This window comes from Myodes glareolus, chromosome 6 (assembly GCF_982192425.1).
Source record: "Myodes glareolus chromosome 6, mMyoGla1.1, whole genome shotgun sequence".
In the NCBI taxonomy this organism is placed as follows: domain Eukaryota; kingdom Metazoa; phylum Chordata; class Mammalia; order Rodentia; family Cricetidae; genus Myodes; species Myodes glareolus.
Genome location: NC_142031.1, coordinates 54848130 through 54872837, shown reverse-complemented (window position 1 = coordinate 54872837; position 24708 = coordinate 54848130). Strand labels below are relative to the sequence as shown.

At 47.4% G+C, this 24708-nt stretch overlaps 1 long non-coding RNA gene across 1 annotated transcript; it reads right to left on the bottom strand.

Moving 5' to 3' along the window:
- Nucleotides 1-5652: 5652 nt before the first annotated feature.
- On the bottom strand, nt 5653-15852 carry LOC125404088 (uncharacterized). The gene is made up of 5 exons (XR_015002312.2): nt 13841-15852; nt 12558-12746; nt 10440-10545; nt 6668-6791; nt 5653-6308 (listed from the first exon to the last, which is right to left on the bottom strand). It is a non-coding gene; the product is annotated as an uncharacterized LOC125404088 (long non-coding RNA).
- Nucleotides 15853-24708: the final 8856 nt, after the last annotated feature.

Genomic DNA, 24708 nt, shown 5'->3' with positions numbered 1-24708 from the left:
ACAAGGGGACACACAGAAAGATATGTAAGTAAATATAAATGTTGATTTCTTATTTTAAGGAAAATATGTTCCAATTCAGGCTGACATTGTACTTTTATTATTATTTTTTTTTTAATTTTCATGACTTTTAGCATACAATTGCTGCGTGCTTATTCAGGAAAATAGAAAACACAGAAAAGGAAAGGAAATGATAATTAGTTCCCTCTAAGATAATGGGTATTCAAATAAACTCACTTTGATATATTGATCCATTGGGAAGATTTATATTTCTTTTTATATTTTTAACATGAGAATTTCATGCATGTATGCTGCATTTATGTAATTTCCAGTCCTTTCTCTCCCCACCATCTTCTTCCATGTCTCCCTCACCTCCTCTGAAATTTATGGCCTCTTGTTCTTTAATTATTATTGTCTACATACACACGCATACACACACCCTGCTGAGTCTAGCTAGTGTAGCTCTATTTATATGTGTTTAGGAATGACCATTTGAGCTTAAATAACCCATCAAGGGCTCATCTCTGGAGAAGACTGATTCTCCCTCTCTGCATAGTTCTTCAACCCTTTTGGTGTGCCAATTGGTGCTGTCACTGTGTAGGTCTCGTTTAGGCAACCACACTATTAATATTTCATGGGTGCAGCTCCTCTGCTATATATGGGACACATAATCCTGTGGATCCTAGGTAAAAATGGCTATTTTCCTAGAGCAATAAAATTCTTGACTGCATCCTAAATGCTTAGTGTTATACCCACAGATGGTGTCCTTCTCAGCCCTCATTCGAGAAACTTCTCTTTGCATCCAATGGAAATGATTACAGAAAGCCACTACTGGTCAAAATGCAAAAACCTAACAATGAGATCCCCAGCCACAATCAGCCAATGCATCTACAACACAACATCTACACCTCAGGCTCAGGGAGCATCACAGAAGAGAAGAAGACTGCATTTTTTTAGGGATTTTGTTTTGTTTTTCTGAGAATTTCATACACAGTGCAGCTATCTAGATCAAACCTGTCATGCTGACTTGGGGATGGTTCAGGTATATGGCTCTTCATAGAAACCTTTCTCCAGGCCACTTCCTTGGCAGACACTAATATCACATTCTTCCCTACGTAAGCGTGATTGGTCTCCATGCTCCGGCAGCAAGCAGTCTCTACTCTGTCTATAGTGTGTACCCAAGTGTCTCAGGAGACAGTTCAACCTTGCTACCCCTAACTGTGAGGGTCACAGCCATGCTGTTCTGTGCATACAGAAGTAGACTCAAGGTGTAATCGGCTCTTCTGCTGTGAGCAAGCACCTCCTTACTGCACAGCCAACACCACTCTGCTTCAGCGCGCATGCTCCTTCTCTCCCTTAAAACCAACATCAATCTCATATCAGCTTATAATCAGCAAGAGTCATAAGTCCAGCCTCACAGCAGGGAAGCTGGTACCTGGAAGGACAAGTGACTAACCTGAGGTTGAATAGTAACACGGGTCTAGATCAAACAGCTAAACTCAGTCTCTGGGATTCTTGAGTTTGTGCAACTGGACAATATTGCATCCATCTCCTGGGAAAACTATAACTCCTCCCAATGAGAAAGCCTCAGCATCTAGGACTGTAAAATGTTTTATTCATTCTTAGAGAATTTCATACCATTTTGGCCATATTTACTCCCTTCCAATCCCTCCAAGATCTACCCTGCCTTCCTTACCCACCCAACTTTGTGTCCTTTTTTTTTTAATGTGTTCAATTTGTCTTACACATACACTCTTGGTGTAGTGGCTTTCCAGGAGTATGGGTGATCTAGCAGGGACCACAGCCTTAAAAAGAACTGACACTCTCCTTGCAGATTTTGGTTGCATTAGCCCCCCAGCTATGGATGGAACTTCATGCCACCTCCTCTATCCATGATGGGACTCTATTCGCTTGAACTAGTGCTGGTCTTCTACATATTGGCACAGTCCTTATGAGGCCATAGGTTCAATCTCCCTGCTGTGTCCAGAGCCCATTTCTCAGTGAAAAATACTTTAATTTCTCTTCCCTTGATAAAAATCGTCCTTCTATTTTGGCATACTTCATGGTGCATGCTTAGGAAGTACAGCATGGGTGTTAAACCTACTAGTATTGCTTACTTTTCTCTCATTGGGACAAAATCCACAATAAACCTACTTAAGGGAGAAAGGAGGGGTCTGCTTTACCTCACTGTCCCTTATACAGTACGTACATGGTAGGGAAGACATGGAAGCAAGAACCTGAGGTAGTTGGTCACATTGCAGCCAAAGCTGGGAAGCAGGAAGTCATAAATGATGATGCCCAGTTCACTTTGTTCTTTTCAATTCCTCTAGGATGCTAGCCTGTGGGCAGCACTACCAACATTGAAGGTGGGTCATCCCACCTCAATTTACCCAATTAACTCCTTATAGACACACCCAGAGGTGTGTTTCCATGGTGATTCTACATCTGAAGTTGAGCAGATGAACCATTACTGTGTTGCATCAAATAGTATCTGGGATCCTGAACCCCCTTACCTCACAGCTATCTTTGTCAGGGGTTGGAGGTGCCAAGCCATCCAATAGAATGATCTGTCCACTCTGCCTGTTCACTTGCCAGCCTCTGTTTCTATCCTGGCTTTCTTTTCTATTACTGTGTTAAAGCAAATAAAAACAACACGGGGAAGAAAGGGTTTATTTCATCTTACTGCTCCAGATCACAGTCTGTTATCGAGGGACTTCTAGGCAGAACTGCCTGTGCTACCTCTGACCAAGAAGCCCATTCCATAACCAAAGGAGTAGAGCAAGGAACTAAAGAGAATGTTGCTTGCCCACTGGCACACAAGCCGTTCAGGACCACCTTCCTGGAATGGGACTGCCCACAGCAGACCGGACCCTCCTACATCAGTTCCCAGTCAGACAGCCCCCACAGATGTGCCCACAGGCCAGTCCAATTGAGGCAATTCTTTAACAGATGCTGTCATCTCAAATGACTGTAGGCTATGTCAAGTTGGCATTTCAAGCTACCCAGGACAGCCCCTTCCAACTTTATATTTTTTTCTCTCTTTATGGAGTATCTATATTGTGTACTTAAATTCTATGACCATATGCTGGTCTGTTTGAGCTATTTACTAGCAAAAGTAGCCTTCTTGTTCACCCCAAACTCTCTTTGTTTATATTTCATGATGTGTCAACTCTCCATACACACACACACACACACACACACACACACACACACACACACACAAAATCTGCAAAGACCAAAGCAGCAAAGCTGACCTGCATAACCATCACAAGGGTGTGGCTGGGCATGGTGGGGTGTGCTTGAAATCCCAGGAGTAGGGAAGAGACAGGCCACCCCCAAGAACTCACCAGGCAGCCAACAGTCCTACTTAGAGAGCCCTAGGCCAGGGAGAGGACCCATGGACAGCCCTGAGGACCGGTCCCTGAGGCTGATCTCTGGCCTCCACTTGCATGGGTACACACATGAACCTGTACACACACAAACACACACACACACACACTTCACTGTTTTAAGCAGACCTGAGAGGCACCCCAGATACCGTTGCTATGGATCCCAGGCATCAATCTATACCTGACTGAGCTTTGCAAGCCACAGGGGGCTGGTGACAAAAAGCAGCTTTACCTCTTGGCTCACACCTGAATGATCCCGAACCCAGCTGGTAACTCGGGTGAGATTTAGCACAGGCACTTCTTGATGGAAGTTTGCCTCAGGAGATCTGAGGCAGGAGTTCTGGGCCAGAGCTCACAACAGCAAAATCTCCTTTATTCCCCTGAGGTCTCTAGTCCAGGAGACAAGAGGGCATTTGGTTCCAGCTCCTTTACAGCCTCTGGTTGGGAACAACATTCCTACCTGAGTGGGAAGGGGTGGAGTGGTGTTGCCCGGTGGGGATGTCATTAGCAGCTAAGGATTGCTGAGGAAGATCGCCTCTTTCAAGAGGCCTGGATTGGGGGGTGAGGGGCTGGCAAAGCGGGGACTGGCGAAGCTAGGGCTCAGTGTAAGGCCGCGCTGGTAATTTACAGTCTTTCAGGAGCTTTGCATTCTTCTCGGAATTTCTTCTGCCAAGTTTTTGTTTCATATTGGGCCTTTTCTCTTTCGGGTAAAAATATCTTGGGGCTGGCCCGGGCCCTGGAAGCCATGGGGTTTCCTACAACAACACTGCCACCTGCTGTTGGCAACAAAACTGATGCAGTCTCCAAGGAAATTGGCAGTGGGGTCCTTGAGGCTTTCAGATTCCCTGCCTCTGTAAAGGGAAATGGATTCTTTCTGCAGGGAATAAACCCTGCTGTGCTGAACAAAGAAAGCCAAAGGAGAGGTCAGGGGCAGGCAGAGGAGCGCGCCCAAGGGAAGTATTTTTGGGGTTGAGAAGCAAAGCACACTAAAGGTGTCAGAACCCAAGCAAATCCAAGCCTCGGATTTGCTCTGCTAGGAAAACTTAAACAGAGGTGACCCTTCTTAGTGAGAGCCATGAGAAGTGGGGGCCTAGGGAACCCCTTCTGTGTGTCAGACCTCGAGGGCCAGGACCTGGCGGATTGAGGGAGTGTTTTTGCATAGAGAAGCCACTCCCACAGGCGCCTTGCCCCAGCTAAGAACCTGTGAACTCTGCCTGTCTAACTGCCACAGGGGGAATGAGGAGAGCTGCACCCTTGCTCTTCTGCCTTGACCCTGTGACAGGACCCTGGAGGTGACAAGGCCATCATTGCTCTTACCTTGTCAATGAATTCAAAGACACAGTCCCCTGGTTTCCCTAAAACACTAGACGCCATAACACTCCCAAGCATTCAGGCCTGGGCTCAGTTTGTTCTCTGTCTTGGGAAAGAATTCTATCATTCGTCTCCTAATGCGCCTTAACTTTCCATGAAGGTGGGATGTGAAACTGATGGCTGGGGAAGTTCTTACTTTAGAGCAGTGGTCGCCTTAACTTTCCATGAAGGTGGGATGTGAAACTGATGGCTGGGGAAGTTCTTACTTTAGAGCAGTGGTCCTCGACCTTCCTAATGCTGCCACCCTTTAACACAGTTCTTCCTGTCGGGGTGACCACCCAACCCTAAAAGTACTTCCTTGTTACTTTGTAAAGGTTGTTGCGCTACTGTTATGAATCCTCATGCAAATATGAGAGACGCAGGGTATCTGATATGCGAGCCCAAAGGGGCCGCGACCCACAGGTTGAGACTCACTTAGAGATTAGATAATAAGAGGAATAATAAAATGACCCCCTGCCAAGGTGGTGACAGAAATACCTTCACAGTGTTCTCTTTTGTATCCCGATTTTCCCTTTTGTGGTCAACTAACGAGATCTGGAATTATCCGTGGGGCAAGCATCCAGGCATACATACCTGGGAGGGAGCACTTAGCCTCTGGGCATGCCTGTGCTGACTGGGTTACCTGGGGTGGGAGGGCCCACATTAAACGTGGGTGGCACCATTCCCTGGGCAGGGTTAGACTGCATGAAAGGGAGAAGGGAGGACAGACACAACCATTCATCACTCCCGGAATCCTGACTGGATTTCATGTGCCCTTTTGTCTCAAGCACAGATTACCTTAACTTCTACAATATGATGGACATATCATATCAGCTTGAACATCAAGCAGAGATAACCCTCCTGCCGCCACCACCCAGTTACTTTTGTCAGACAATTTTATCCTAGGAACATCATGAGAAATGAAGTTCAGCTTTTATTTAGAACACGATGAGGGGTCCATCCAGTAAGTGTCCCTAATACCTGAAGATGCCTGTTTGAAGACAGGTGATCTGGAGTCTATGAGAGCTGGCAGCCATCGCTGTGTATCAGTTAAGAATCTCAGGTAGAATTACATTATTATCTATGCTTGCTGTGAGAAGCAAACACACAGGCAACTTAAGGGGCAGTTTATAATGACAGTGAGGCGTGCCTGCAGGAACCGTCTCCAGCGTGCACACACAGGAAGTCAAGGGTGAACTGGAAGAGATGGGAGGCTATCAACTACCAAAGTCAGATCCAAATGGCATGTTTCCTCCAGCAAGGCTTCACCTCCAGGTTCTAGAACCTTCCAAAACAGCATCACTGGCTGAGGGCTGTGTTCAATAGCATGAGTCAGTGGGGGCATTTTCTTATTCAAACTGCCATGCCAAGAGTGCCCACACTTGGACAAACCCAAATACAACCTGTTGAATACTCTTTGGGTTGGGGTTTCTATTGTTGTGAGAAGACCTCATGCCTGTGGCAACTCATTTTATTAGGGTTGGCTTACAGATTCAGACTCATCATGGTGGAAAACATGACAGCATGTAGGTCGACATGATGCTGGAGGAGCGGAGAGTTCCACATCTGCACCTGCAGGCAGCAGGAAGAGACACTGAGCCACTGGGCCGGGCTTGAGCTTCTGAAACCTCAAAGCCCACACCTAGTAACATACTCCCTCCGCCAATCCATGCCTACTCCAGTAAGGCCCCACACCCTAATTCTTTCAAATAATGCCACTTCCCCAGGAGACTATAGGGGACATTTTAATTTAAATTACCACAGATACTTTTTCATATTCCCTCCCACAAATTCCTACAAGGGAGTCTAATTTCAGAGTTGGAAAAGAGAAATACCCCATTTTCTTATGAAGGGATAGCCGAGCTAGCAAAGAACCTTGTGGATTCTTTGCAGTGCAGGGCAAAATCCACCTGCAGGAGCCTGGAGCCTACCATCTACATGAGCTCACGTTCCTGTTGCAACCTGAAGATTCCTCCTTCTCTGTTGGATGCCACAGCTCTGTCATAGTGACAACCAAGACTGGACACTCATTGATAGACGAGGCAACGCAGAGAGCTAAACAAAGAAAAATAGCTCGCCTTAGGTCTGCCCTTCCTCCACTCGAAGAGATACTTGCCAACTTAGGGCTGGAAATTTGGAACGTTCCCCACAGACTGGTGGTACTGTTCTGTTTTGAAGACTATGGAGACCTTAGCATTGGGCCCTGGATGGTAGCAGTAGGTCACCAGGAGCTGGGTTTGGGGGTCATACACCTTGGTTCCAGCCTATGCTCTCTGTCCCCTTTTCCCATATGAGGACTGGCTGCCTCGCGTTCCTGTCACTGGGCACTGTGCCTCCCAACACTGAACTTTCTGCGTTTGACTGAAGTCCCTGTGGAAATATGAGCCAAAGCAGCCCTTTGTCTCCTGCTGATTCTGCCACAGTATCGAGGAAGAACTGTGAGAACAGTGGCTCTCGACCTTCCTAATGCTGTGACCAGTTAATACTGTTCCTTGTGTTGTGCTGACCCCCAGTCACAAAACTGTTTCATTGTTATTTTATAACTGTAATTTAGTACAGTTATAAGTTATAATGTGAATACCAGATATGCAAGATATCTGATATGTGACCCCAAAGGGGTCCTGACCCACAGGTTGGGAATTGCTGTATTAGAGTAATCATGGCTATGTGGTTTACCTCACACAATCAGTCAAACATGGCTGCACCCTTGCTCATCCTGTCAGCCCATGGACAACCATGCCTAATTCCACTTTCCAGATGAAGAAATGACTGAAGACGACTCTGGCCATCAGTGAGTGGCAGGAACCCAGGCCACCCTCACCATATTCCTGTGATGTCTAATACATACTCATTCCCTCCATCCCTGACTCCCCATCTCCAGCCCTGACGGCTTCGGGCTCTGTAACTCTGCAATCATCCACTTTCCTATATGGGAGAGACATGGCTTTCTTTGTGGAAGGGTGGGACCCCAGAGGTCTGCAGACACCAACACAGTGTGCCTTCCAGTTAGGTGTCCCCTCTTCTCAGGTGCATGTCTATCGAAGACGAGAACAGAAATTAACAGTTGTGGCCCCATGACCACAGCTGCATTTTCAACTGTTTCTTTAAGGTGTTTTGTCCGAATCCTCAGTATCTTCCCAACCCTTCTTCACACTTAGACATGGAGCCAGAGCCCAGTGTCTGTTGGAGTCTCTGAGGTTCCTATGTTCCTTCTCTGAGTCATACGGACTGGATGTAACATAAAGACTTCATTTGCCCCCTTCTTGCATTCCTTCCACAGTCCTGTTCACTCATTTCCTGATAGGGTCTAATCCATTTGCTCATAATTGAACTCTAGGCTGAAGCTTGTAACACAAACACCAAAAGACCAAATCAAGATTTTTTTAAAAAAAAAAAAAAAAAGAGCAAAATCTTCCCATTTCAGATGGAGGAACAGATGGGGCTCTTGGCACACCCGAGGATTTAAACTGACCCTGGGCATCAAGATGGTGAAGACAGACTGTCACTAGCAATGAGCAATACTGAAGGGACTCGCTCTCCCTCCCAGCTTACTCTGGGGTTCTGGAGGTCTCTTCTCAGAGCCATGTGTGGCCGAAGGGAAACAGCGGCTCCACAGATGCTCTTGGATGTAAAAGGCAGCTGTGGGGTACAGACAAGTCTGGATACATCCTGCTTCCTGGGCCTGGGGTTCTTCCAGCTTAGGGAGCGCCACTCTTCAGCTTCTCCAAAGGAAGCCGGGAAGGCAGCCACCTGCCCCTCATCACTACTGCATGAAAGAGATAAATGCATGGGAAGAGTCCCATGCAGGGGCTCGCAGATAATAGACACTCAATAAAAACTTGGCTTCCTTTGTTTTCTGGGTGCTCGGCCAAACCCGTGAGTCTCTTGGACGCTCTCTGGTCACAACTTTCTCTTTTCACAGCTGGTGAAATGAGGACCAGGTGGGCAGCTCTGACCCTCTCTTGGATGGCATTTTGAAAATAAACTCTGTCTACACACAGGGCAAGTGCAGTCAGCACCTGAGACGGGGCTGTCTTATTTTTAAACAGGGTTTTGAGCTCTGCCAATCTTCAAAACGTGGCCACCTCGAGCAACTTTTCCACACGGACCTTGAAGCTGTTCAGTTACCAGAACACACTTCAATCTCTCTGTCTATCCATCTTCAGCTACCCTAGCACAGACTTCTTTTGATTAGTGTGAAATGCTCATTTTAATAATTTAGGGGAAAGAAAACCTCTTCAAACAAATCAAACCCTCTGTGCTTTTTACTAAAAGTGGTGCAAACACAGAGTCCCTCAACAAGCTATAAATAGGGAGGGGCAGAAGTGCATTGTGGGATTGAGTAATAAAAGTACTTATCAGGAAGATTATGACAGCAGAAAAGGCAGGAAAGAAGGGACGTGAAGGAAAGCCTATGGCAGCAGAAAGCGAAGGGCACGCTGAGCCCTCTGGGTGCTTCGCTAGCCTTCCTTCCTATGATAGGAATCTCACCAACCCCAGGAGCCACCTCTGCTGCTGGCACACAATGTGGGCTCTGCAGCACGAAAAATAAAAGCCTAGAGATCGACATTGGGGTTCAAGCTGAAGATCAGAAAAGCAAATCAACCAACCAGTCACTAGAGAGTTCCTTTACTTCTACCAATGCTCAGACCAAAGGGGTGATCCCGCCTTCAGACTGCATCTGTCTCCACCAAACCTCAGACTCCAGACTCCGTTGAGTTCCTGTCTCTTCCCCTTTGTATCCTCTCTCTGCCCAGCCATACCACTCCTGTCTCCACCTCACTAGTGCTGGGATTAAAGGTGTGAGCTACCACCACTTGGATGTCTTTCTGAATCAACCCCGTGTAGCCCAGAGGAGCCTTGAGCTCAGAGATCCATCTGCCCCTGTCTTCTGAGTCCTGGGATTAAGGTATGTGCCAGCACTCCCTGGCCTCTAGTGGTTTAGCTTTGCAATCTGATCTTCAGGCAAAACTTATTAACGTGCAAATAAAATATCACTATAGGGCATTTCTTGGTGTGGTTTTATCTTGGCATCACCCCACCTCTTCCTTACTAATCCTCGGGTGCTACCCCTGACTCTCCGTCATCAGCCAGCACCTGTCCAGGTTATCCCTGGGACGTCTGGCGGGCAGGATGGCCTCCAAGTCTGTTTCATCATAGTGGTCAACTTAAGGCTGCCTGACCAAAGCGATTTAAGGGCATGTTTATTCTGCCTTACAACCCGGGGGATTGTCACGACGAGGAAATCAGGGGTGCAGAGAAAGCTCCAGCTGCTGCAGCTGTAATGTGAGGTCACATGACACCCACAGTCTAGAAGCAGAGAGACGTGAATGTCGATGTTCAGTTCGTCTTCTCCTTTTTCCTGAGCCCAGGACCCCAGCTCACAGGGTGCCGCTGCCACATTCAGGGTGCGTTCTTTCCCTCCTCCATCAAACCCCTCTGGAGACACTCTCACTGACACGCCCATTTGTGTTTCCAATGGGCTCCGCCCGTTCCATCTGGATAGAAGTCACACTGAAACTGAATCTGTCTGTAGATTCAGATGTCGTTGGCGAAGAGAGAGTCTAGCTCAGGTTAGAGGAACAAACGGAAGTGCCCAGAACAGAAGAGACGCAACCTAACTAGGTGTTCCCATCATGCCCCAGGAAAGCCGAAAGAAAGAGCATAGCCTAAGGGCACACCTTATAAAGCCCAGATGCTCACCTTATTCACAAGGCAGGCTCATCAGCTGGGTAACCCTTGCTTTTTTAAACAGAAATTCCGGGAGCACCAGATATGTGAAAAAAGTCTTCAGTGCGGAAGATGAATCCTAGAAGAGGAACATGAGGGGAGGACACTGCTCTGGTTTGATGTGAAGTAGCCACAAAGGCTCCTGCTTTGAAGGCTTGGTCTCCAAGCTGGGGAAATGAGTTCCGAAGGTCCTGACTGGTGGACAGGTTAGTCCCTGGGCTTTTGTGTTTGGACTGCATTGTGGGAGGCATGGGAACCAGGAGACAGGAAGTGGCGCGAGGAAGCAGGGGCTGTGCCCTGGAATGACATGCTCTGTCGGGTTTCTAAGTCTCCCTCTCTGCTTCCTGGCTGCTAAGGAGGGGAGCAGCTCTGCTCCTCTACGCCCGCCTGTTGAAAAGCTGTAAAGAAGGCAGTCCAGCACACACTGGAGCAGAGAGCCAGAGCAAACTTCCTTTTAAACGGCTTCTCAGGCATTGGTAATGTGGTGGTAGTTAGCTTGTATCTGTAATGGGGAGCAACACTTACTAACTCGCCGAGGAAAGAGAATACACAGAAGAAAACTATTAAGATTCCATTTGACTCAGGGTTGGAGGGAGGGGCGTGATTCAGTGTCAGAGTCCTTGTGAGCATGCTATTGGCCTTAGCTTTGATGCACCTCAATATACACTGTATATATGTGCTTATATATTTATATTTGATATCTTTATGCATAAAGTGTGAGTGAGCCTCAACTCTTGCAAAAAATAATTATTTCTGGGTACATTAAAAATCATGTTTTACATGAAAGACATCTGGGTAGGATGCAGTCTGACCTCTAGACTCCTGACTTCCACAGTAGGAAACACATTTTATTTAAAACTCCCAAGTTCTGAACTCAAAGAAATTACAAAAAGAATTTGAGAGGGGACGTAAGGGGCAGAGTATGAGAAAGGCCTGTAGTTTTTATTAAGTCTCCAATTAATCCTTTTCATAACATTTTTATTTATGTGCTATGCATGTGTGTTCATGTGACATGCCTGTGCACATGTGAAAGCTCGAGGCTAACTTGCAGGAGCTGCTTCTATCCTTCTACCATGCGGGTTCCAGGGAGTGAACTCCGTTCTTCAGGGTTAGCAGCAACAACTCTGCCCACTGAGCCACCCCACTAGCCCACGTTAGTCTTGATTTTCTTTAATGTGCATTTTCTGGAAAAATAAACCATTGTTATCGTTTTCTACTCCTCTTTCCATGAGGCTTGACCCACCCTTCCTTATGCCATTCATAAACTAGGATCATGGGTGCGTCTTTGTGAGAAGCTGCCCTACGCTGCTGCTTGTATTCTTGGAGTCAAGAATACAAGGACTCCAAGGCCTTAGAGCAGTGGCTCTCAAGCTTCCTAATGCTGCGACCCTTTAATACAGTTCGTCATGTTGTGGGGACCCCAACCATAAAATTGCTTCGTCCCTACTTCATGACTGCAATTTTGCCACTGTTATGAGCCATAAAGTAAATATCTGTTTTCTAATGGTCTTAGGCGAACCCCAAAGTGGTCACAACCCACAAGTTGAGAACCACTGCTTTAGAGTAACCTCCCATCCGCAGGGGGTGTGTTTCAAGACCCCCAGAAGATGCCATGAACAGCACCAACCCCAAGTTCATATGCTCTGTTTTTTCCTTACATACACACGCCTGTGACAAAGTTTACCTTATAAACAAGATGAAGTAGGAGGTTATCAACTGTAACAAAATCAAATAATTATAAAACTGCACTGTAATAAATTCGACAGCACCACACCTGGGTGCCCGAGGTTCATCATGTACGAAAGCAAAGGGCATCTGAACTCAGTGCTGGTGATATCTCACAGTCAATGTGATCACTAAAACCCTGGCCCATGTGACTAACCAGCAGGCAATGGGCAGAGCATGGATATGCTAGACTTAGGAGCGAGTCCACGACCCACACCCCAGGAGGGATAGTGTGGACTTCACATGTTGATCCACACCGAGCACAATATAAGGCTTGCTATATCACTATATCTAACGTTTCCAGACTGAAACTGATGGAACGCTGGAAAACCAAAACCATGTATTGGGGAGCGGGGTATTCTTCACCTGTGATACTGAAGCTAAGATGTTCCAGGGACATGGCTATTGTGTCTGAAGTCACCAGCCAGGGTCTGCTCAACCGTTGCTCCACTGCCAGGGACAGTGTCTGTCCTCTGGATTCACATCAGCACAGTCTCTCCGATTAGCTCCCTCCTTCCCTCTCCACTGGACTCTGGACTGGGCTGGGAGAAGGACCTGTGAAGGTGCAGATGGCACATAAGGGTGGGCGTCCCGTAATAGACTTTAGTCTGGCTGACTGCCCCTGTTCACCAGGTCAGGAGAGATGTCAAAGGCAGCCAGCACTTACCAGGAACTCAACTGAGAGCTGTCTATTTAGGCAAAGAAGACAAGTATACACGAGACTGCCCTGCCAAATATATATGAGACGTAACACATGCTGTTGCTGCCCTTAAGGATCTAAAGGGTGTAATTTAAATCCCCTAGGATACACAGAATGTAAATCAATTAAAGTACTGGTGCCTAGGAAAAGAGATCATCACTTAGCTAAGCGCTGAGAAAAGGCTTCATGGAGAAAATAATTCTTACTAGTCACCATGAAGAAGTGACTTCAGCTGGGCAGTGGTGGTACACGCCTTTAAGCCCAGCACTCAGGAGGCAGAAGCAGGTGGATCTCTGTGAGTTCGAGGCCAGCCTGGTCTACAAGAGCTAGTTCCATAGTTCCAGGACATCCAGAGCTGTTACACAGAGAAATTCTGTCTCAGAAAAAAAAAAAAGGTGCCTTCACTCACTCCCTTAGGTGTTACTGTGGGGTGGTGGGGTGTTTGGGTCTTTCAACAGTCCTGTGCCATGACGCCCAGTGCTGGCCAACTCTGCTGTGTTCCCTGGACGCATTTGCCCTAAATCTGATTGCACCTTCATCGTCCTCGCTAGAGTTCTGAGCCACTTCTGAGCCTGTCGTATGTCCATACCAGTCACTTGGCTCTGATCTGTATCTCCTGGAAAGACTTGCAGGGGAAACGAAGTGTACGCCCGCCTCTACTGTGTGGCACACCTCTGACCAGCGTCTTTGCTGCTGGTGACTGAGCCGTGGGGACTCTGTGTGTGTCTACTGAAGCGTGGCAGGCTGATTCGCTGCTTGCTATCTGTAAGCCTGAGTAAGGACTGGCTGGGTAGTGCGCAGGCTCTCTGTACCCTCAAATGCTGCCTCGCTGGTCCCATAAAGCGCAGGACTGTCAACAGCTAAGGAATAGCTTTTGCCATCTGTCATTATAAAGAGCATTTCTCAAACTGTGATCCAGACTCATTGAAAGTCATGATGCTTCTCTTACCTCAAGGCCAGCTCTTTCTTGGGACTCTCTCTCATCTCTTGTTGGCCATGGATGCTAATTTAACCTTGATCCATCAGCTTGAGAGGTTAAAAATGAAACTGCAAACCAGGGTCTCACAGCAACACACAGATAACTGGGTCCTCAGCAGCCGAGGCAAGGTGAGTGTTTGCTTGTTTGTGTTCGGGAGCATTTTTCCTAGTGCTGGGGAAGAGACGGGTTTATTTTTCCACTCCCATTCACACCAGCTGCTGTGAAGCCGCAATAAAGGCTCTGGGCGCAGCGCTCTGGCCGTAGATCACGGAGAGGCCCAGCTGCAGATGGATACGGCAGCTGGTCCAGAGAGGTACCGTGGCCGCCTCCCCCTACCCCAACACAGCCAGGCTTGGGGCACAGGGAGTAGCTCGTCAGCTCCCCCACATCCCTCTCCAGATTTATGAAGCAGGAAGCAGCCAGCCAAAAACACAAAGCAGGAATAGTCCAACTGTTGGCTTCAATTTTTTTTTTTCTTAAAGCCAACACACACCTAGTTAATCCTTAGCCATTAGCCAAAGAGCAAGGGCCTTTCGGCTACAGCTGTCTAGAAACCAGATGCTTGGACCCAAAGGCCAGTGTTGTGAAAATGTCCTTAGGGTTGTCTGGTGCTCAGAGTCTCCCACTGTGAACCATGAAGAGAGGGGGACAGAGCTGACATTGGGGCGCCCCCTGGGTACCAGGCACATGGTATACTGACTCAGGCTTCTTTAATCTCCAGTTGCTTTTAGAGAGCTGCAGTCAGGAGATCTGGGCCTCCATTGACCGTAAACACAATGACATGTGCCTCACCATCAAGGGACAGCCCTGTGTGTGAAGATGGCTGTGACCTTGAGCCCTTCCAAGAGGTACCGTTTGACCACCATGCCCCCATGCTTCTTCATTTGCGTCTTGTGATAGCCTATGTAGACCTGCATCTCAGATGGAGTTACAGGCTAACATACCCGTCTCTTTACTCCACCCCCCCATCATGTTTTCCACCTCTACCTCTTGTTTTACATGGAAGAAAACTAAAGCTCTATCGTCCGAACAGCTATGGTGAACAGTGACCTTGAGGGAGGATTGAAACCACAGCAAGCCTGCCCTCCATTACATCTGCACACATCTGCACACTTAATACAAATATCCCTCTGTTGCTGCTCTTGCCCATTAAGAGTGAGATGTACCACACATAGGCTTCTTTCTCATACTCCCGCGCATTTCAATGGACTAACAGCAATAAGGCCTGCCTTGGTTAACTAGCCAAAGACGAGGTGATGGGAGAACAGGCCAACTGTAACTCTACCTGGCAAAACAAAAGAGCCAAGATGAGGCTTAGTCAGTCAGTAGGGTTCTGGACTTGCAAGCACCAAGACCTGATTCCAATCATCAAACCTCATTGAGAAGCCTGGCAAATAAGCAAGTGTTTTCCAACCCTGAGAAGGAAGAGACAGGAGGAACCCTGAGTCTCACTGCCCAGCTAGGTTAGCATGCTTGGCAACTCCCAAACTAGTGAGAGAGAACCTGTAACCCGTAAAGAAGAGTGGACAGTGCCCGAGGAAACACCCAAGGTTGTTCTCTGATATTCTGGTATCTACTCTTTCTCTCCCTCTCTCTCCTTCCCTTTCTCCTTTCCTTCTTCCCCCCCACCCCCGACACACACTAAAAGCAAATCCACATAATCAAGTCCCTGTACATACATTAAAACAAAAAATGAATTTTCAGAATCAGACTGAGGCTTGAAAGTTGTTCCATGGATTTGTGAATCTGGAGGAAGCAAAGTGGTATATCTAAAAGGAATCAAGTGCCATTGACATGCAGTCTGCCCTCGGTACCCACCCACTCTCACATGGAAAACACTCATCAAACATTCATCTGTGCCGAACATGTATGACGGCCATCTCATCATTGTTCCCATGTCACACATAGCAAGGCTATTTCATACAGTTGTCTAAGGGAGGGTTTAGAGCATGCGCGGCCATGGATTTAGGCATAAATACTACCTGGTTTTATGGAGGCACTCAGGTGTCATTAGATTGTGATCTCACCGGAGGTTCTAGAACCAATCCCCTTCAGATACCACGTTCTGGTCTACTTGAGCGGAAGAACTGTCAACTTCTACTGTTTCCTCATTGCCTAATGTTTGAGTCTAACGGGAGAAAGAGGCTCCCTAGGCATGGGCGGTGCAGTTAGCTGTGCACTAGGTGGCCTGTGTCTGGGATAGGAAGTTCGTGTTCTTCACGGTTTGGTATTCATTTGTTGACTTTATGGACCTCCCTCTTCCAATGAGAAGGCTGCAGTGGAGCATGGGTCAGAAATAAAGAGGTCCCCCAGCCCAAAGCAGAGCACGACACCCTGGAAGACAAAAATAACTAATGAACCAACATTGTCTTGTTCACAAAATGAATATATGGTCATTTCTCCACAGCGAGTTGTCAATTTTCCTGGGGATGCAAAGCCTGCAGCACCGAGCCAGGAGAGGGAGTGTTGCCACACAATGGGCCTGGAAGGTACAGAGCTCATCGCTGGAAATCCTCCTATGACAGCAGATCAGTCCCAGGAGTGCTCAATTTGTGGTCTCAATCAAACACCCTGATCCAAAGCTGGGGTTCTCTGTGTGCCTGCCAGGGTTGGGATGAACATCCACTGTGATGAAGGCCATTGTTATGTAATCAGCTTCTCTTCATTCGTCCTGGATTAGAATCAGCCATTCACCTGCTTTGTTCAACAAATCGAGAACTTCTTTCATGGAGGTCAACTGTCTCACCTGCCTGTAGCCCTGAGTCCAGCACCCACCCTCCCTAGCACAGATCACCTTGCTATTAGGATTGAATAAATGATACATGAAGCCATATTTAAATTGCACATGTGCTCTCTTCACCTGTCAAGTTTAAGAAATTTGGATCTGAAAATAACACTCTATAGACAACTCAAGTTATTGAAACATAAATAACTTGGCCACATCAGAATGGAGCCAAATTGGTTTCTGTAATGTGACATGCCTGTTGTTTTCTCTTAGCACAGTGGTAATGGTTCTCCATGACGGTCACATGTTTCCATCATTAGGAGCCAAGAAGTGAATGCATTCCAGCTCAACTCTGTGACTCCTTCTCTGGAATATTGCTTTGGCATAATGTGCAGAATTCTCAACAGGGGCCAGAGAGATGGCTCAATGGCCTTGTGTGCAGAATGCTCAACAGGGGCCAGAGAGACAGCTTAATGGCCCTTGTGTGCAAAACGGTCAACAGGGACCCAAGAGATGGCTCAAAGGCCTTATGTGCAGAATGTTCAATGGGTACCAGGAAGATGGCTCAATAATTAAGACCACTTTTTGCTCTTCCCAAGGAACTGAGTTTGGACCCCATCACCTACGTCAGGTGGCTCATAATGCCTGGACGAGGGGATCTGATGCCTCTGGGCTCTGCGGGCCACTAGACTCAGGTGCACACACGTGGAAACATACACATAAGTTAAAACTTTTTTAAAAAGGAATTCCTAAGAAAGACAAAAACAAAGAAAGCTCCATGGGCTCTGATGCACAGTTGAGGTGGAGAGCCAATGAACAAGAGTATTGTACACCCTTCATTTGAAGAAACCACTTCTGCCATCCACGCGGTTCCAGAGCCGCACACTGAAGGCCCCACTCATGGTCCATACCAAGGTAGAAGGATAAGATGCCTAGAGTCATACAGACAGGGAGTCAAGTTCTGATGAGCTCAAAAGATGTTGAAACTTGTTAAAATTCTAAAGCTGCTTTAAGCCTGCCTTCCCATCATGCACTGCTCAGGGCATTGGATTTTCGGTAGAAGTTCATTCAACATTTCCAAAGTAGAATAGACAAAGAGTCTTACCATCTGAGGAGGCAGTGATGGTGCTCGGCATCCACCCTAGGGCAGTTGTCCTGCTACCAAGCCACACACTCAGCCCATGCACTCTGAAAATTTCAACTTAGACTTCTAGGAAAATTGTGGCATACCGGAACGCGGAAGTCCTCCCAGCTCTAACATACTTGGGAAGCACAGCACAGCTCACTGAAGGGAATCCCCGGTCTCCAGCCCAGTGACTTGCCACCACGGGCAGCTCTTGGCTGCAGACTCCTGCCAGACTATGCTCACATGGTGGGGGTTTGCTGTTCCTGTAGAATCAGACAGCAGCTAGTAAAGTTCACGCCGCCCCAGAAATCGCAGACAAGTGATCAGGTCTACTGGGATACAAAAGTACTGAGACGGTAGTGGAACTGTCCGCCTTCACGGTGCCCACGTCAGGGGCTTCTGTGTGCCCCAGGAAGGCATCCCAGAGCTAGAGGTGATGACAAACTCTGCAACTGTCACTCAAGTGCAACAATCGCCTAGATTATAGGGAGACGAGAAGATAGAACCAAGGGGGAACTCTCCACTGGATACTTTACTACTGCTTCTACTCTCTGGGGCTCTACTGGGGACACCCACATTTTGGGTGGAGACTCATTTATTCTCCCCTTGGGTCTCAAACACCAGCTCTAAGAGCCGAGAAGAGTACCTGCTTTTAAAAGCAAATGGCTCTGCGATCATTAACCAATACCTAATAAAGTGTAGCTTTTAAATGGGCTGTGGGGAACAGATGTTTCCAGGTCTTAATGGAAAAGAATTATGCTCCCATCATGCCTCAGAGGCTGACCTCCTCCACTGCATGCGTTAGAACCCAGTTAGGCATTCTCTCTGGGTGTTTGGGTTTGATCGATGAGAGCAGTCGCTGGTTGCCTTAAGTCAAATCCGGTGTTTGCGCAGGTAAACATCGCTCTCCCGAATGCACACCTGCGTCAGGCGCATGCACACACATGGCTCTGAGCTGCCTGCTGGCAACGTTTGAACAGGCACAACTACCGTGACTTTAGAAAAGAAACTAACCAGTTTGTGACCTTGGGGGAGCCTGAATACAATTAGGACATTGGCACCAGGGGATTCAGAGAATAAAGAGTGCGATCCGTAAAGCCATCCACATCTGTCCTCCACTCATGAGCTAGTCGCACGCTGGAAAGTCATTTGTGTTGAACATCCATTTCCTCTTCCATAACTGCTAACAGGATGGCTTGATGTTTATAAGCATCAAGCATGTAGCAACAACTGATATCTTGCTATATAGTTTTAAAAGTGTTCTTTTTTCTTTGTTTCCACCTCTCTCTCTCTCTCTCTCTCTCTCTCTCTCTCTCTCTCTCTGTGTGTGTGTGTGTGTGTGTGTATGTGTGTCTGTGTGTGTGTATGTGTGTCTGTGTGTGTATATGTACATGTGCCAGTGTGTGCATACATGCATACATGTACATGTGGACACATACACAGGACCAGAAGTGCACAGGACATCAGGTCTCCTGTTCTATCCTTCTCCTCTCGATCCCCTTGTGACAGGATATTTTATGTCAGGTCAATGGGCCTGAAGGCTCTACCTGTCTCTCCTCCTTATCCCCAGTCCTCGGGCTACAGACATGTCATGGGTACTGAAGATCTGGATTCAGGTCCTCATGCATGTACAGTGAACACTCTTATCCACTAACAGGTTCCCCGAATACCAGTTTTGGAAGTAAGAAAACCCCAAGACAAAAAAACAACCAACCAAACAAACAAATAAAACTAAGAATTTGTTTCCTCATCTGTGGCCACCCTGATGATCCTATTGCATGAGATCTTGCTTTCCTGGGGTCCCCTCCTCTTCATGTCATCCTCTTCATGACAGTTACCCGGATGTGGTCTTTCCTATGCTCAGGTGTTCCTGCTCTGGGACAGAGGGGTGGAGCCTCTCATCCGAGCAAGGGCCTTCTCCTCCTCCCAATTGAGCAACTTGGGTGGCACATCTGCCTTAAGCTGAATCAAGCTTCAAGCAGAAATCTTTCAGACTCAGAGGGAAGGCAGTCCTTTCCTGACCCCATCCATGTGGCCTCTGGCCTTGGTCCAGACTGGCCCCAGCGTGGTCATGGCATAGCTCCTGAGCAGCAGCTACAAGCTGGGACTTCTTATAGACCAGGGTTTAGTAACACACACTTGAGCGCCGGCAGGGCCTGTGTCTCTCTCTTGTTGGTTCACTCTATCTACTGGTTTCTGCTTCTGTTGTTACCTGCTTGGGACTGCAATGACTTTGAGCAAGCCACCCGGCCAGCTGAGGTGCTGTGTAAGCTCCTTCTCTCATCGCCTGGACCAGATATGGTCACAAGATGCAATTTAAGGGATAAAGGTCTCATTTTGGCTCCTGACTTCAGGGTATACAGTTCATCATGGTGAAGGCATGATGATGGTGTGTGTGCTACACGGGCAAGTTGACAGAGGAAGGGTATTAGTTGGAAGATGGGCTAGTGATGTGGGATGTCCTCTTGTACATGTGTTGTTTTATTGGTTGATGAATGAGGTTGTTTTGGCCAACGGCTTAACAGAGTCAAGCCAGGTGAAAATTCTGAACAGAAATAGAGTAGGCATAGTCAAGCAGACACCAGCCAGCTGCGGAGGAAACAAGACATGTAGAAAATGAGGTAACACCACAGCCACATGGAAATACATAGACTAATAGAAATGGGTTAATTTAAGATATAAGAGCTAGCTAGAAATATGCCTGAGCCATTGGTCAAACAATGTTGTAAGCAATACAGCTTCTGTTTGTTCAGGCCTGGGCAGCCTATTTACAGGCTAGGCTATAAACCCCAGTAAGCTACTTCCTCTAGCTAGACCCCCACCTCCCTAAGGTTCCACAGCCTCCCAAACAATACATCAGCTGGGGACCAAGGGCTTTATCACATGAGCCTGGGCAGGATATCTCACACTCAAACTAGAAACATTCCTCTAAAATAAGGCCCCTCACGTCTTTTGACCAGATTCACCATGGCATCTAAGTACATGGCACCATTTCTGGCCCCAGCCCATCAATCACCCAGTATAGGACCTTCTCCTGTTGGTCACGAGACAGCTCTTGGCCTGAGGATCACATTCAGTATTGTGGGGTGTGACATTCTGGATCTACATGGGTGTGTTTGTCCATAAATATAAACAACCCAAACTTTGCTCCTAATTAATCCTCCAAGCTCCTCCTGACTGGTTTGATTCACCTCCTACACACATGTGTAATTCTGGAGTCCATCCATCATGATGGAACACAGACAGGAAAGGGTACTATTTCTCAAGCCTCCTGATTATGGCAGGGGCATGATCCGAACTAATAACAACATCCAACACGGGGGGTGGGGAGAGCAGGTGCGGTGCACATTCAATTTTAAACATTTTTGCATGTATAATCATATTAAAAATACACGTCAGCAATGAACATGTATAGAGGGCACAGCTGGACCAAAGCATGCTAGCCAGTCGTGGTCACACTTCAGCTCCCAGTTGGCCTCAGATGGCACAGACATTAAAGCACCTTGGTCCTGTGATTGGAAAGGCTAAGGGAATTTTCTAGATACATAATTTCTTGTGAAATTATAGCTTGTCAGTGCTTCCTAAAGTCCCAGAGCTAACAGCCACCCTCAAATTTCCTCCCATAGAGAAAGCCTTGTATGGGCCCACAATCCCACGTGGCTGTGAGCTGATACAGTGTCCTGCCTTAGGTTAGAGTGGGTCTTGGAACCTGACCTAGATGACGGCCTGTGGATGCAGACATAACGCTGCAAATGTGAGAAGTTGACTATATACAGGTGGGCTCTGGCTCTTGGTCCCTGAAGACTTGCCTCTATAGGGTGGGTGAGTCAAGGTGCTAACATCATCTCTTTGCATCCTACACCCATTCTGGGGCAAAAAGGAACCAATATTTTATAACGTGAGGTTCTGGCTAGACTTTAAAGGATACCAAAAGGATACCAAAGCTGAGGATAGAAAAGCAGTTTCTCAGTGCCTTGAGGCACCTGTGGAGGTTCACTTCCTTCGTTGACACTTAACTCTCCTGGCAACTGGCAGGCAGCCTCAGAGCAGAGGTGCCCTCGCCTGCAGCTCCAGAACCAGGGGAGCCAGGACTGAGGTCTAGCCTGCCAGCCCTGGGGCATACTGTGCTCACAGGCAATGGGGGACATGAATGGTGGTCACAATACCAGTACCAGCACAGCAACGATGCAGGAAGCCCACCGGGTGCAGCAGTGGGCAGCAGCCCAAGTAGAATTACTTTTAACACCACAGAAGCAAAAGGAATAAGGAATAATGAGGACTCCCAGGCAGTCGTGGTCCCGGAGGAAGGGTGGCGGAGATGTGGGAACACTGACGTGGCAGACATAGTCATACACATCCCAAAGAGATAGAAATGAGAAAGCTGTCTTTGCAGATGTCACACGATCACTGGTAAGGCTGACCACGATGCTTGTGAGACCAGCACACTTATGAAAATGGATTCATCGGCTCTCAGAAGTTATACACCATCTTGGTATCATTTGGGGACCTGACATTTTGCCAACCACGCTCCTAATCCGTATTAAGATTCTAGACTGCAGGGACCATCAACTCATCAGCATGGAAGAACACAGAAGATCAGTTCAGACTCACCTGGGGTGAACCTGGAACAGGGCCAAGCTTCCAGCACACGCCAGGTCATTATTAAGCTTTGGGCCCCTCATCCACTACACATATAAACAAGAAGATCCTGTATGGGTAAAGAGAAACACTCCCGTGGAAGATCATTAATTCACTTCTCACTTCACAGGAAACAAAAGCAGGCAAAACACTACTATCTCAATACAGGAAACCTAAGCAGCATAGTTAAAACCAGGACCACAGCTAGAAGATACAGATCTAACTCAGGGCCAGCAGCATAGCTAAAACGAGGACCACAGCTAGAAGATACAGATCTAACTCAGGGCCACAGAAATGGACGCCACGCCGAAGCACAGTGCTGAAAGCTGACTTTCGGGTAAACCACAGAAAACCCTTTATTAAGTACTCAGAGTATAGCCATGGCATACAGAGCTAGGACACCAAATCATAAAGCAAAGGTAACCTTCAAAACCGCTCACAAGAAAATATCAGAGTCTTCCACTTAACAATTCTTAGGCCAGAAATTGATGATCAAAATCTCCATTCTGACACTGCACAGTCTCTAGACAAAGCACACAATCCTGGGACACCACAACAAATAGAAGATGAGCGCAAAAACTGTGGCGGGAAATCTCCCTTGCCTGCGACGCCTGGTGTCGTCGTACATTTCTGCGACTGTGATTAAAGGTCACCACAGAGGCAACACAGAAGAAAAAGGTTCATATGTTTATTGACTTACAGTTCCGGTGGGAGGTGGCTGGAGCAGGAAACTGGCTAATCACACCCTGAAGGCCCACCAAGGAACGGAGGGAGCCATAAACTCTCAAAGTCTGCCCCTAGTGCTTCCGCCTGCAAGGATTCAGGTCCTAAAAGTTCCATGACCTTCCTAAACTGTGCCACCAACTGGAGACAGTGTGCAAACCCACGAGCCTGTAGGTGTTACCTTTCACTGTGAAGTCCACACCCATTGGTATTAGTCAGGGTTCTCTAGAGTGGAAGGAATGAATGAATGAATGAATGAATGGATGGATGAGTGAAACTTATGCTCTGGCAATGGTGAACAGGCATGGGCAGCCCGTATATGGTGATTCTGTTGAACTTGTTATATTGGGTTTCATGGTCCAAGTTGATGAGGACAACTGACCAGGTCTCTTCCTGAAGAGGGCACCAGACCTCATCACAGATGGTTGTGAGCCACCATGTGCTTGCTGGGAATTGAACTCAGGACCTCTGGAAGAGCAGGCAGTGTTCTTCACGGCTGAGCCATCTCTGGAGTAACAGTACTTAAAGACTGAGTCTCTCCCTACATACAGAAAGGGGCCTGACAAGAAGGCCGTACAAGCTGTGGTCCACCTAGTCCAACAAGGTCTGCCTGTGAAGGGGGAAGCCCCAGAATCCAGTAGGTGTCCAGGCTGGATGTCACAGCCGGTCCTCAGCACATGCCAGAATCCCAAAGGAGTTGGCTCTAAGGCCAGGGGAGGAATGGACTTTCTAAGTCAAATAAATGAATGAGCTAAGAAAGGCCATGTTTGCTTACTTCAACAGGTAGTAATGGAACTGGAGAATGGACCCAGGGGCTCTTTTTCAAACATTAGATGGCATTTGTAACAAATGGACGGTAGTTATCACCAAAAGCAATAAACTGAACACACAGCAGTGACTGTAGACCTACAGGGATATCCAAAAGTTAAAGACAGGCTGGACTTAAGATCATAAGTGAACCCCAAGATGTGGAAGAAAAGAGCTTGCGCATTATCCACACTGCCCCCATGGTGTGAAAGTACTCAAAAGAGATCTGGTGGTACAAACCACCCCCTCAAGAGTCAACTCCATTCTTGTCCAGTGATGACCAACCTCGGCTGTCAGTTCCAGCGACAGCAGCATCCTGTCTTGGCCTCTGAGGCTGCTACGTCATCACCTGCTGCCAGGTGGCCATCAGCTATGCTACACGTGCATCCCTTAAAAGTGTCTGCCAGGCACAGTTCTCTCTCTTACCTTTCTTGTCTCTTGACTCTCTTCGTATCTGTTTTGTCTGTCTGTCTGCCTCTGTCATGTCCCCACCCCGTGAGCCTTTCACTTTTCTGCTCTCCCCCTTCCCCAATAAGCCTCTTGCACTAACTTGGTTGCCTATGTTTGCTTAGTGGCATACCATGGCAGGGTCCATCAAAAGGTACCCACTTTGTGTGTGTGTGTGTGTGTGTGTATTGTTACACCATTACACCAACACTCCTGGTTTCTAATGTGTGTGTGTGTGGTGGGTGTAGGGTGGAAGAGGCACACTGCATAACAGTTGAGTAGAAGTAAAAGGATTCTAAAACCGAGAAGAAATCGGAGGAGGAGCGAGGAACTCTCTGACCCATGTGATAGCACTGCAAGACATCAGAATCA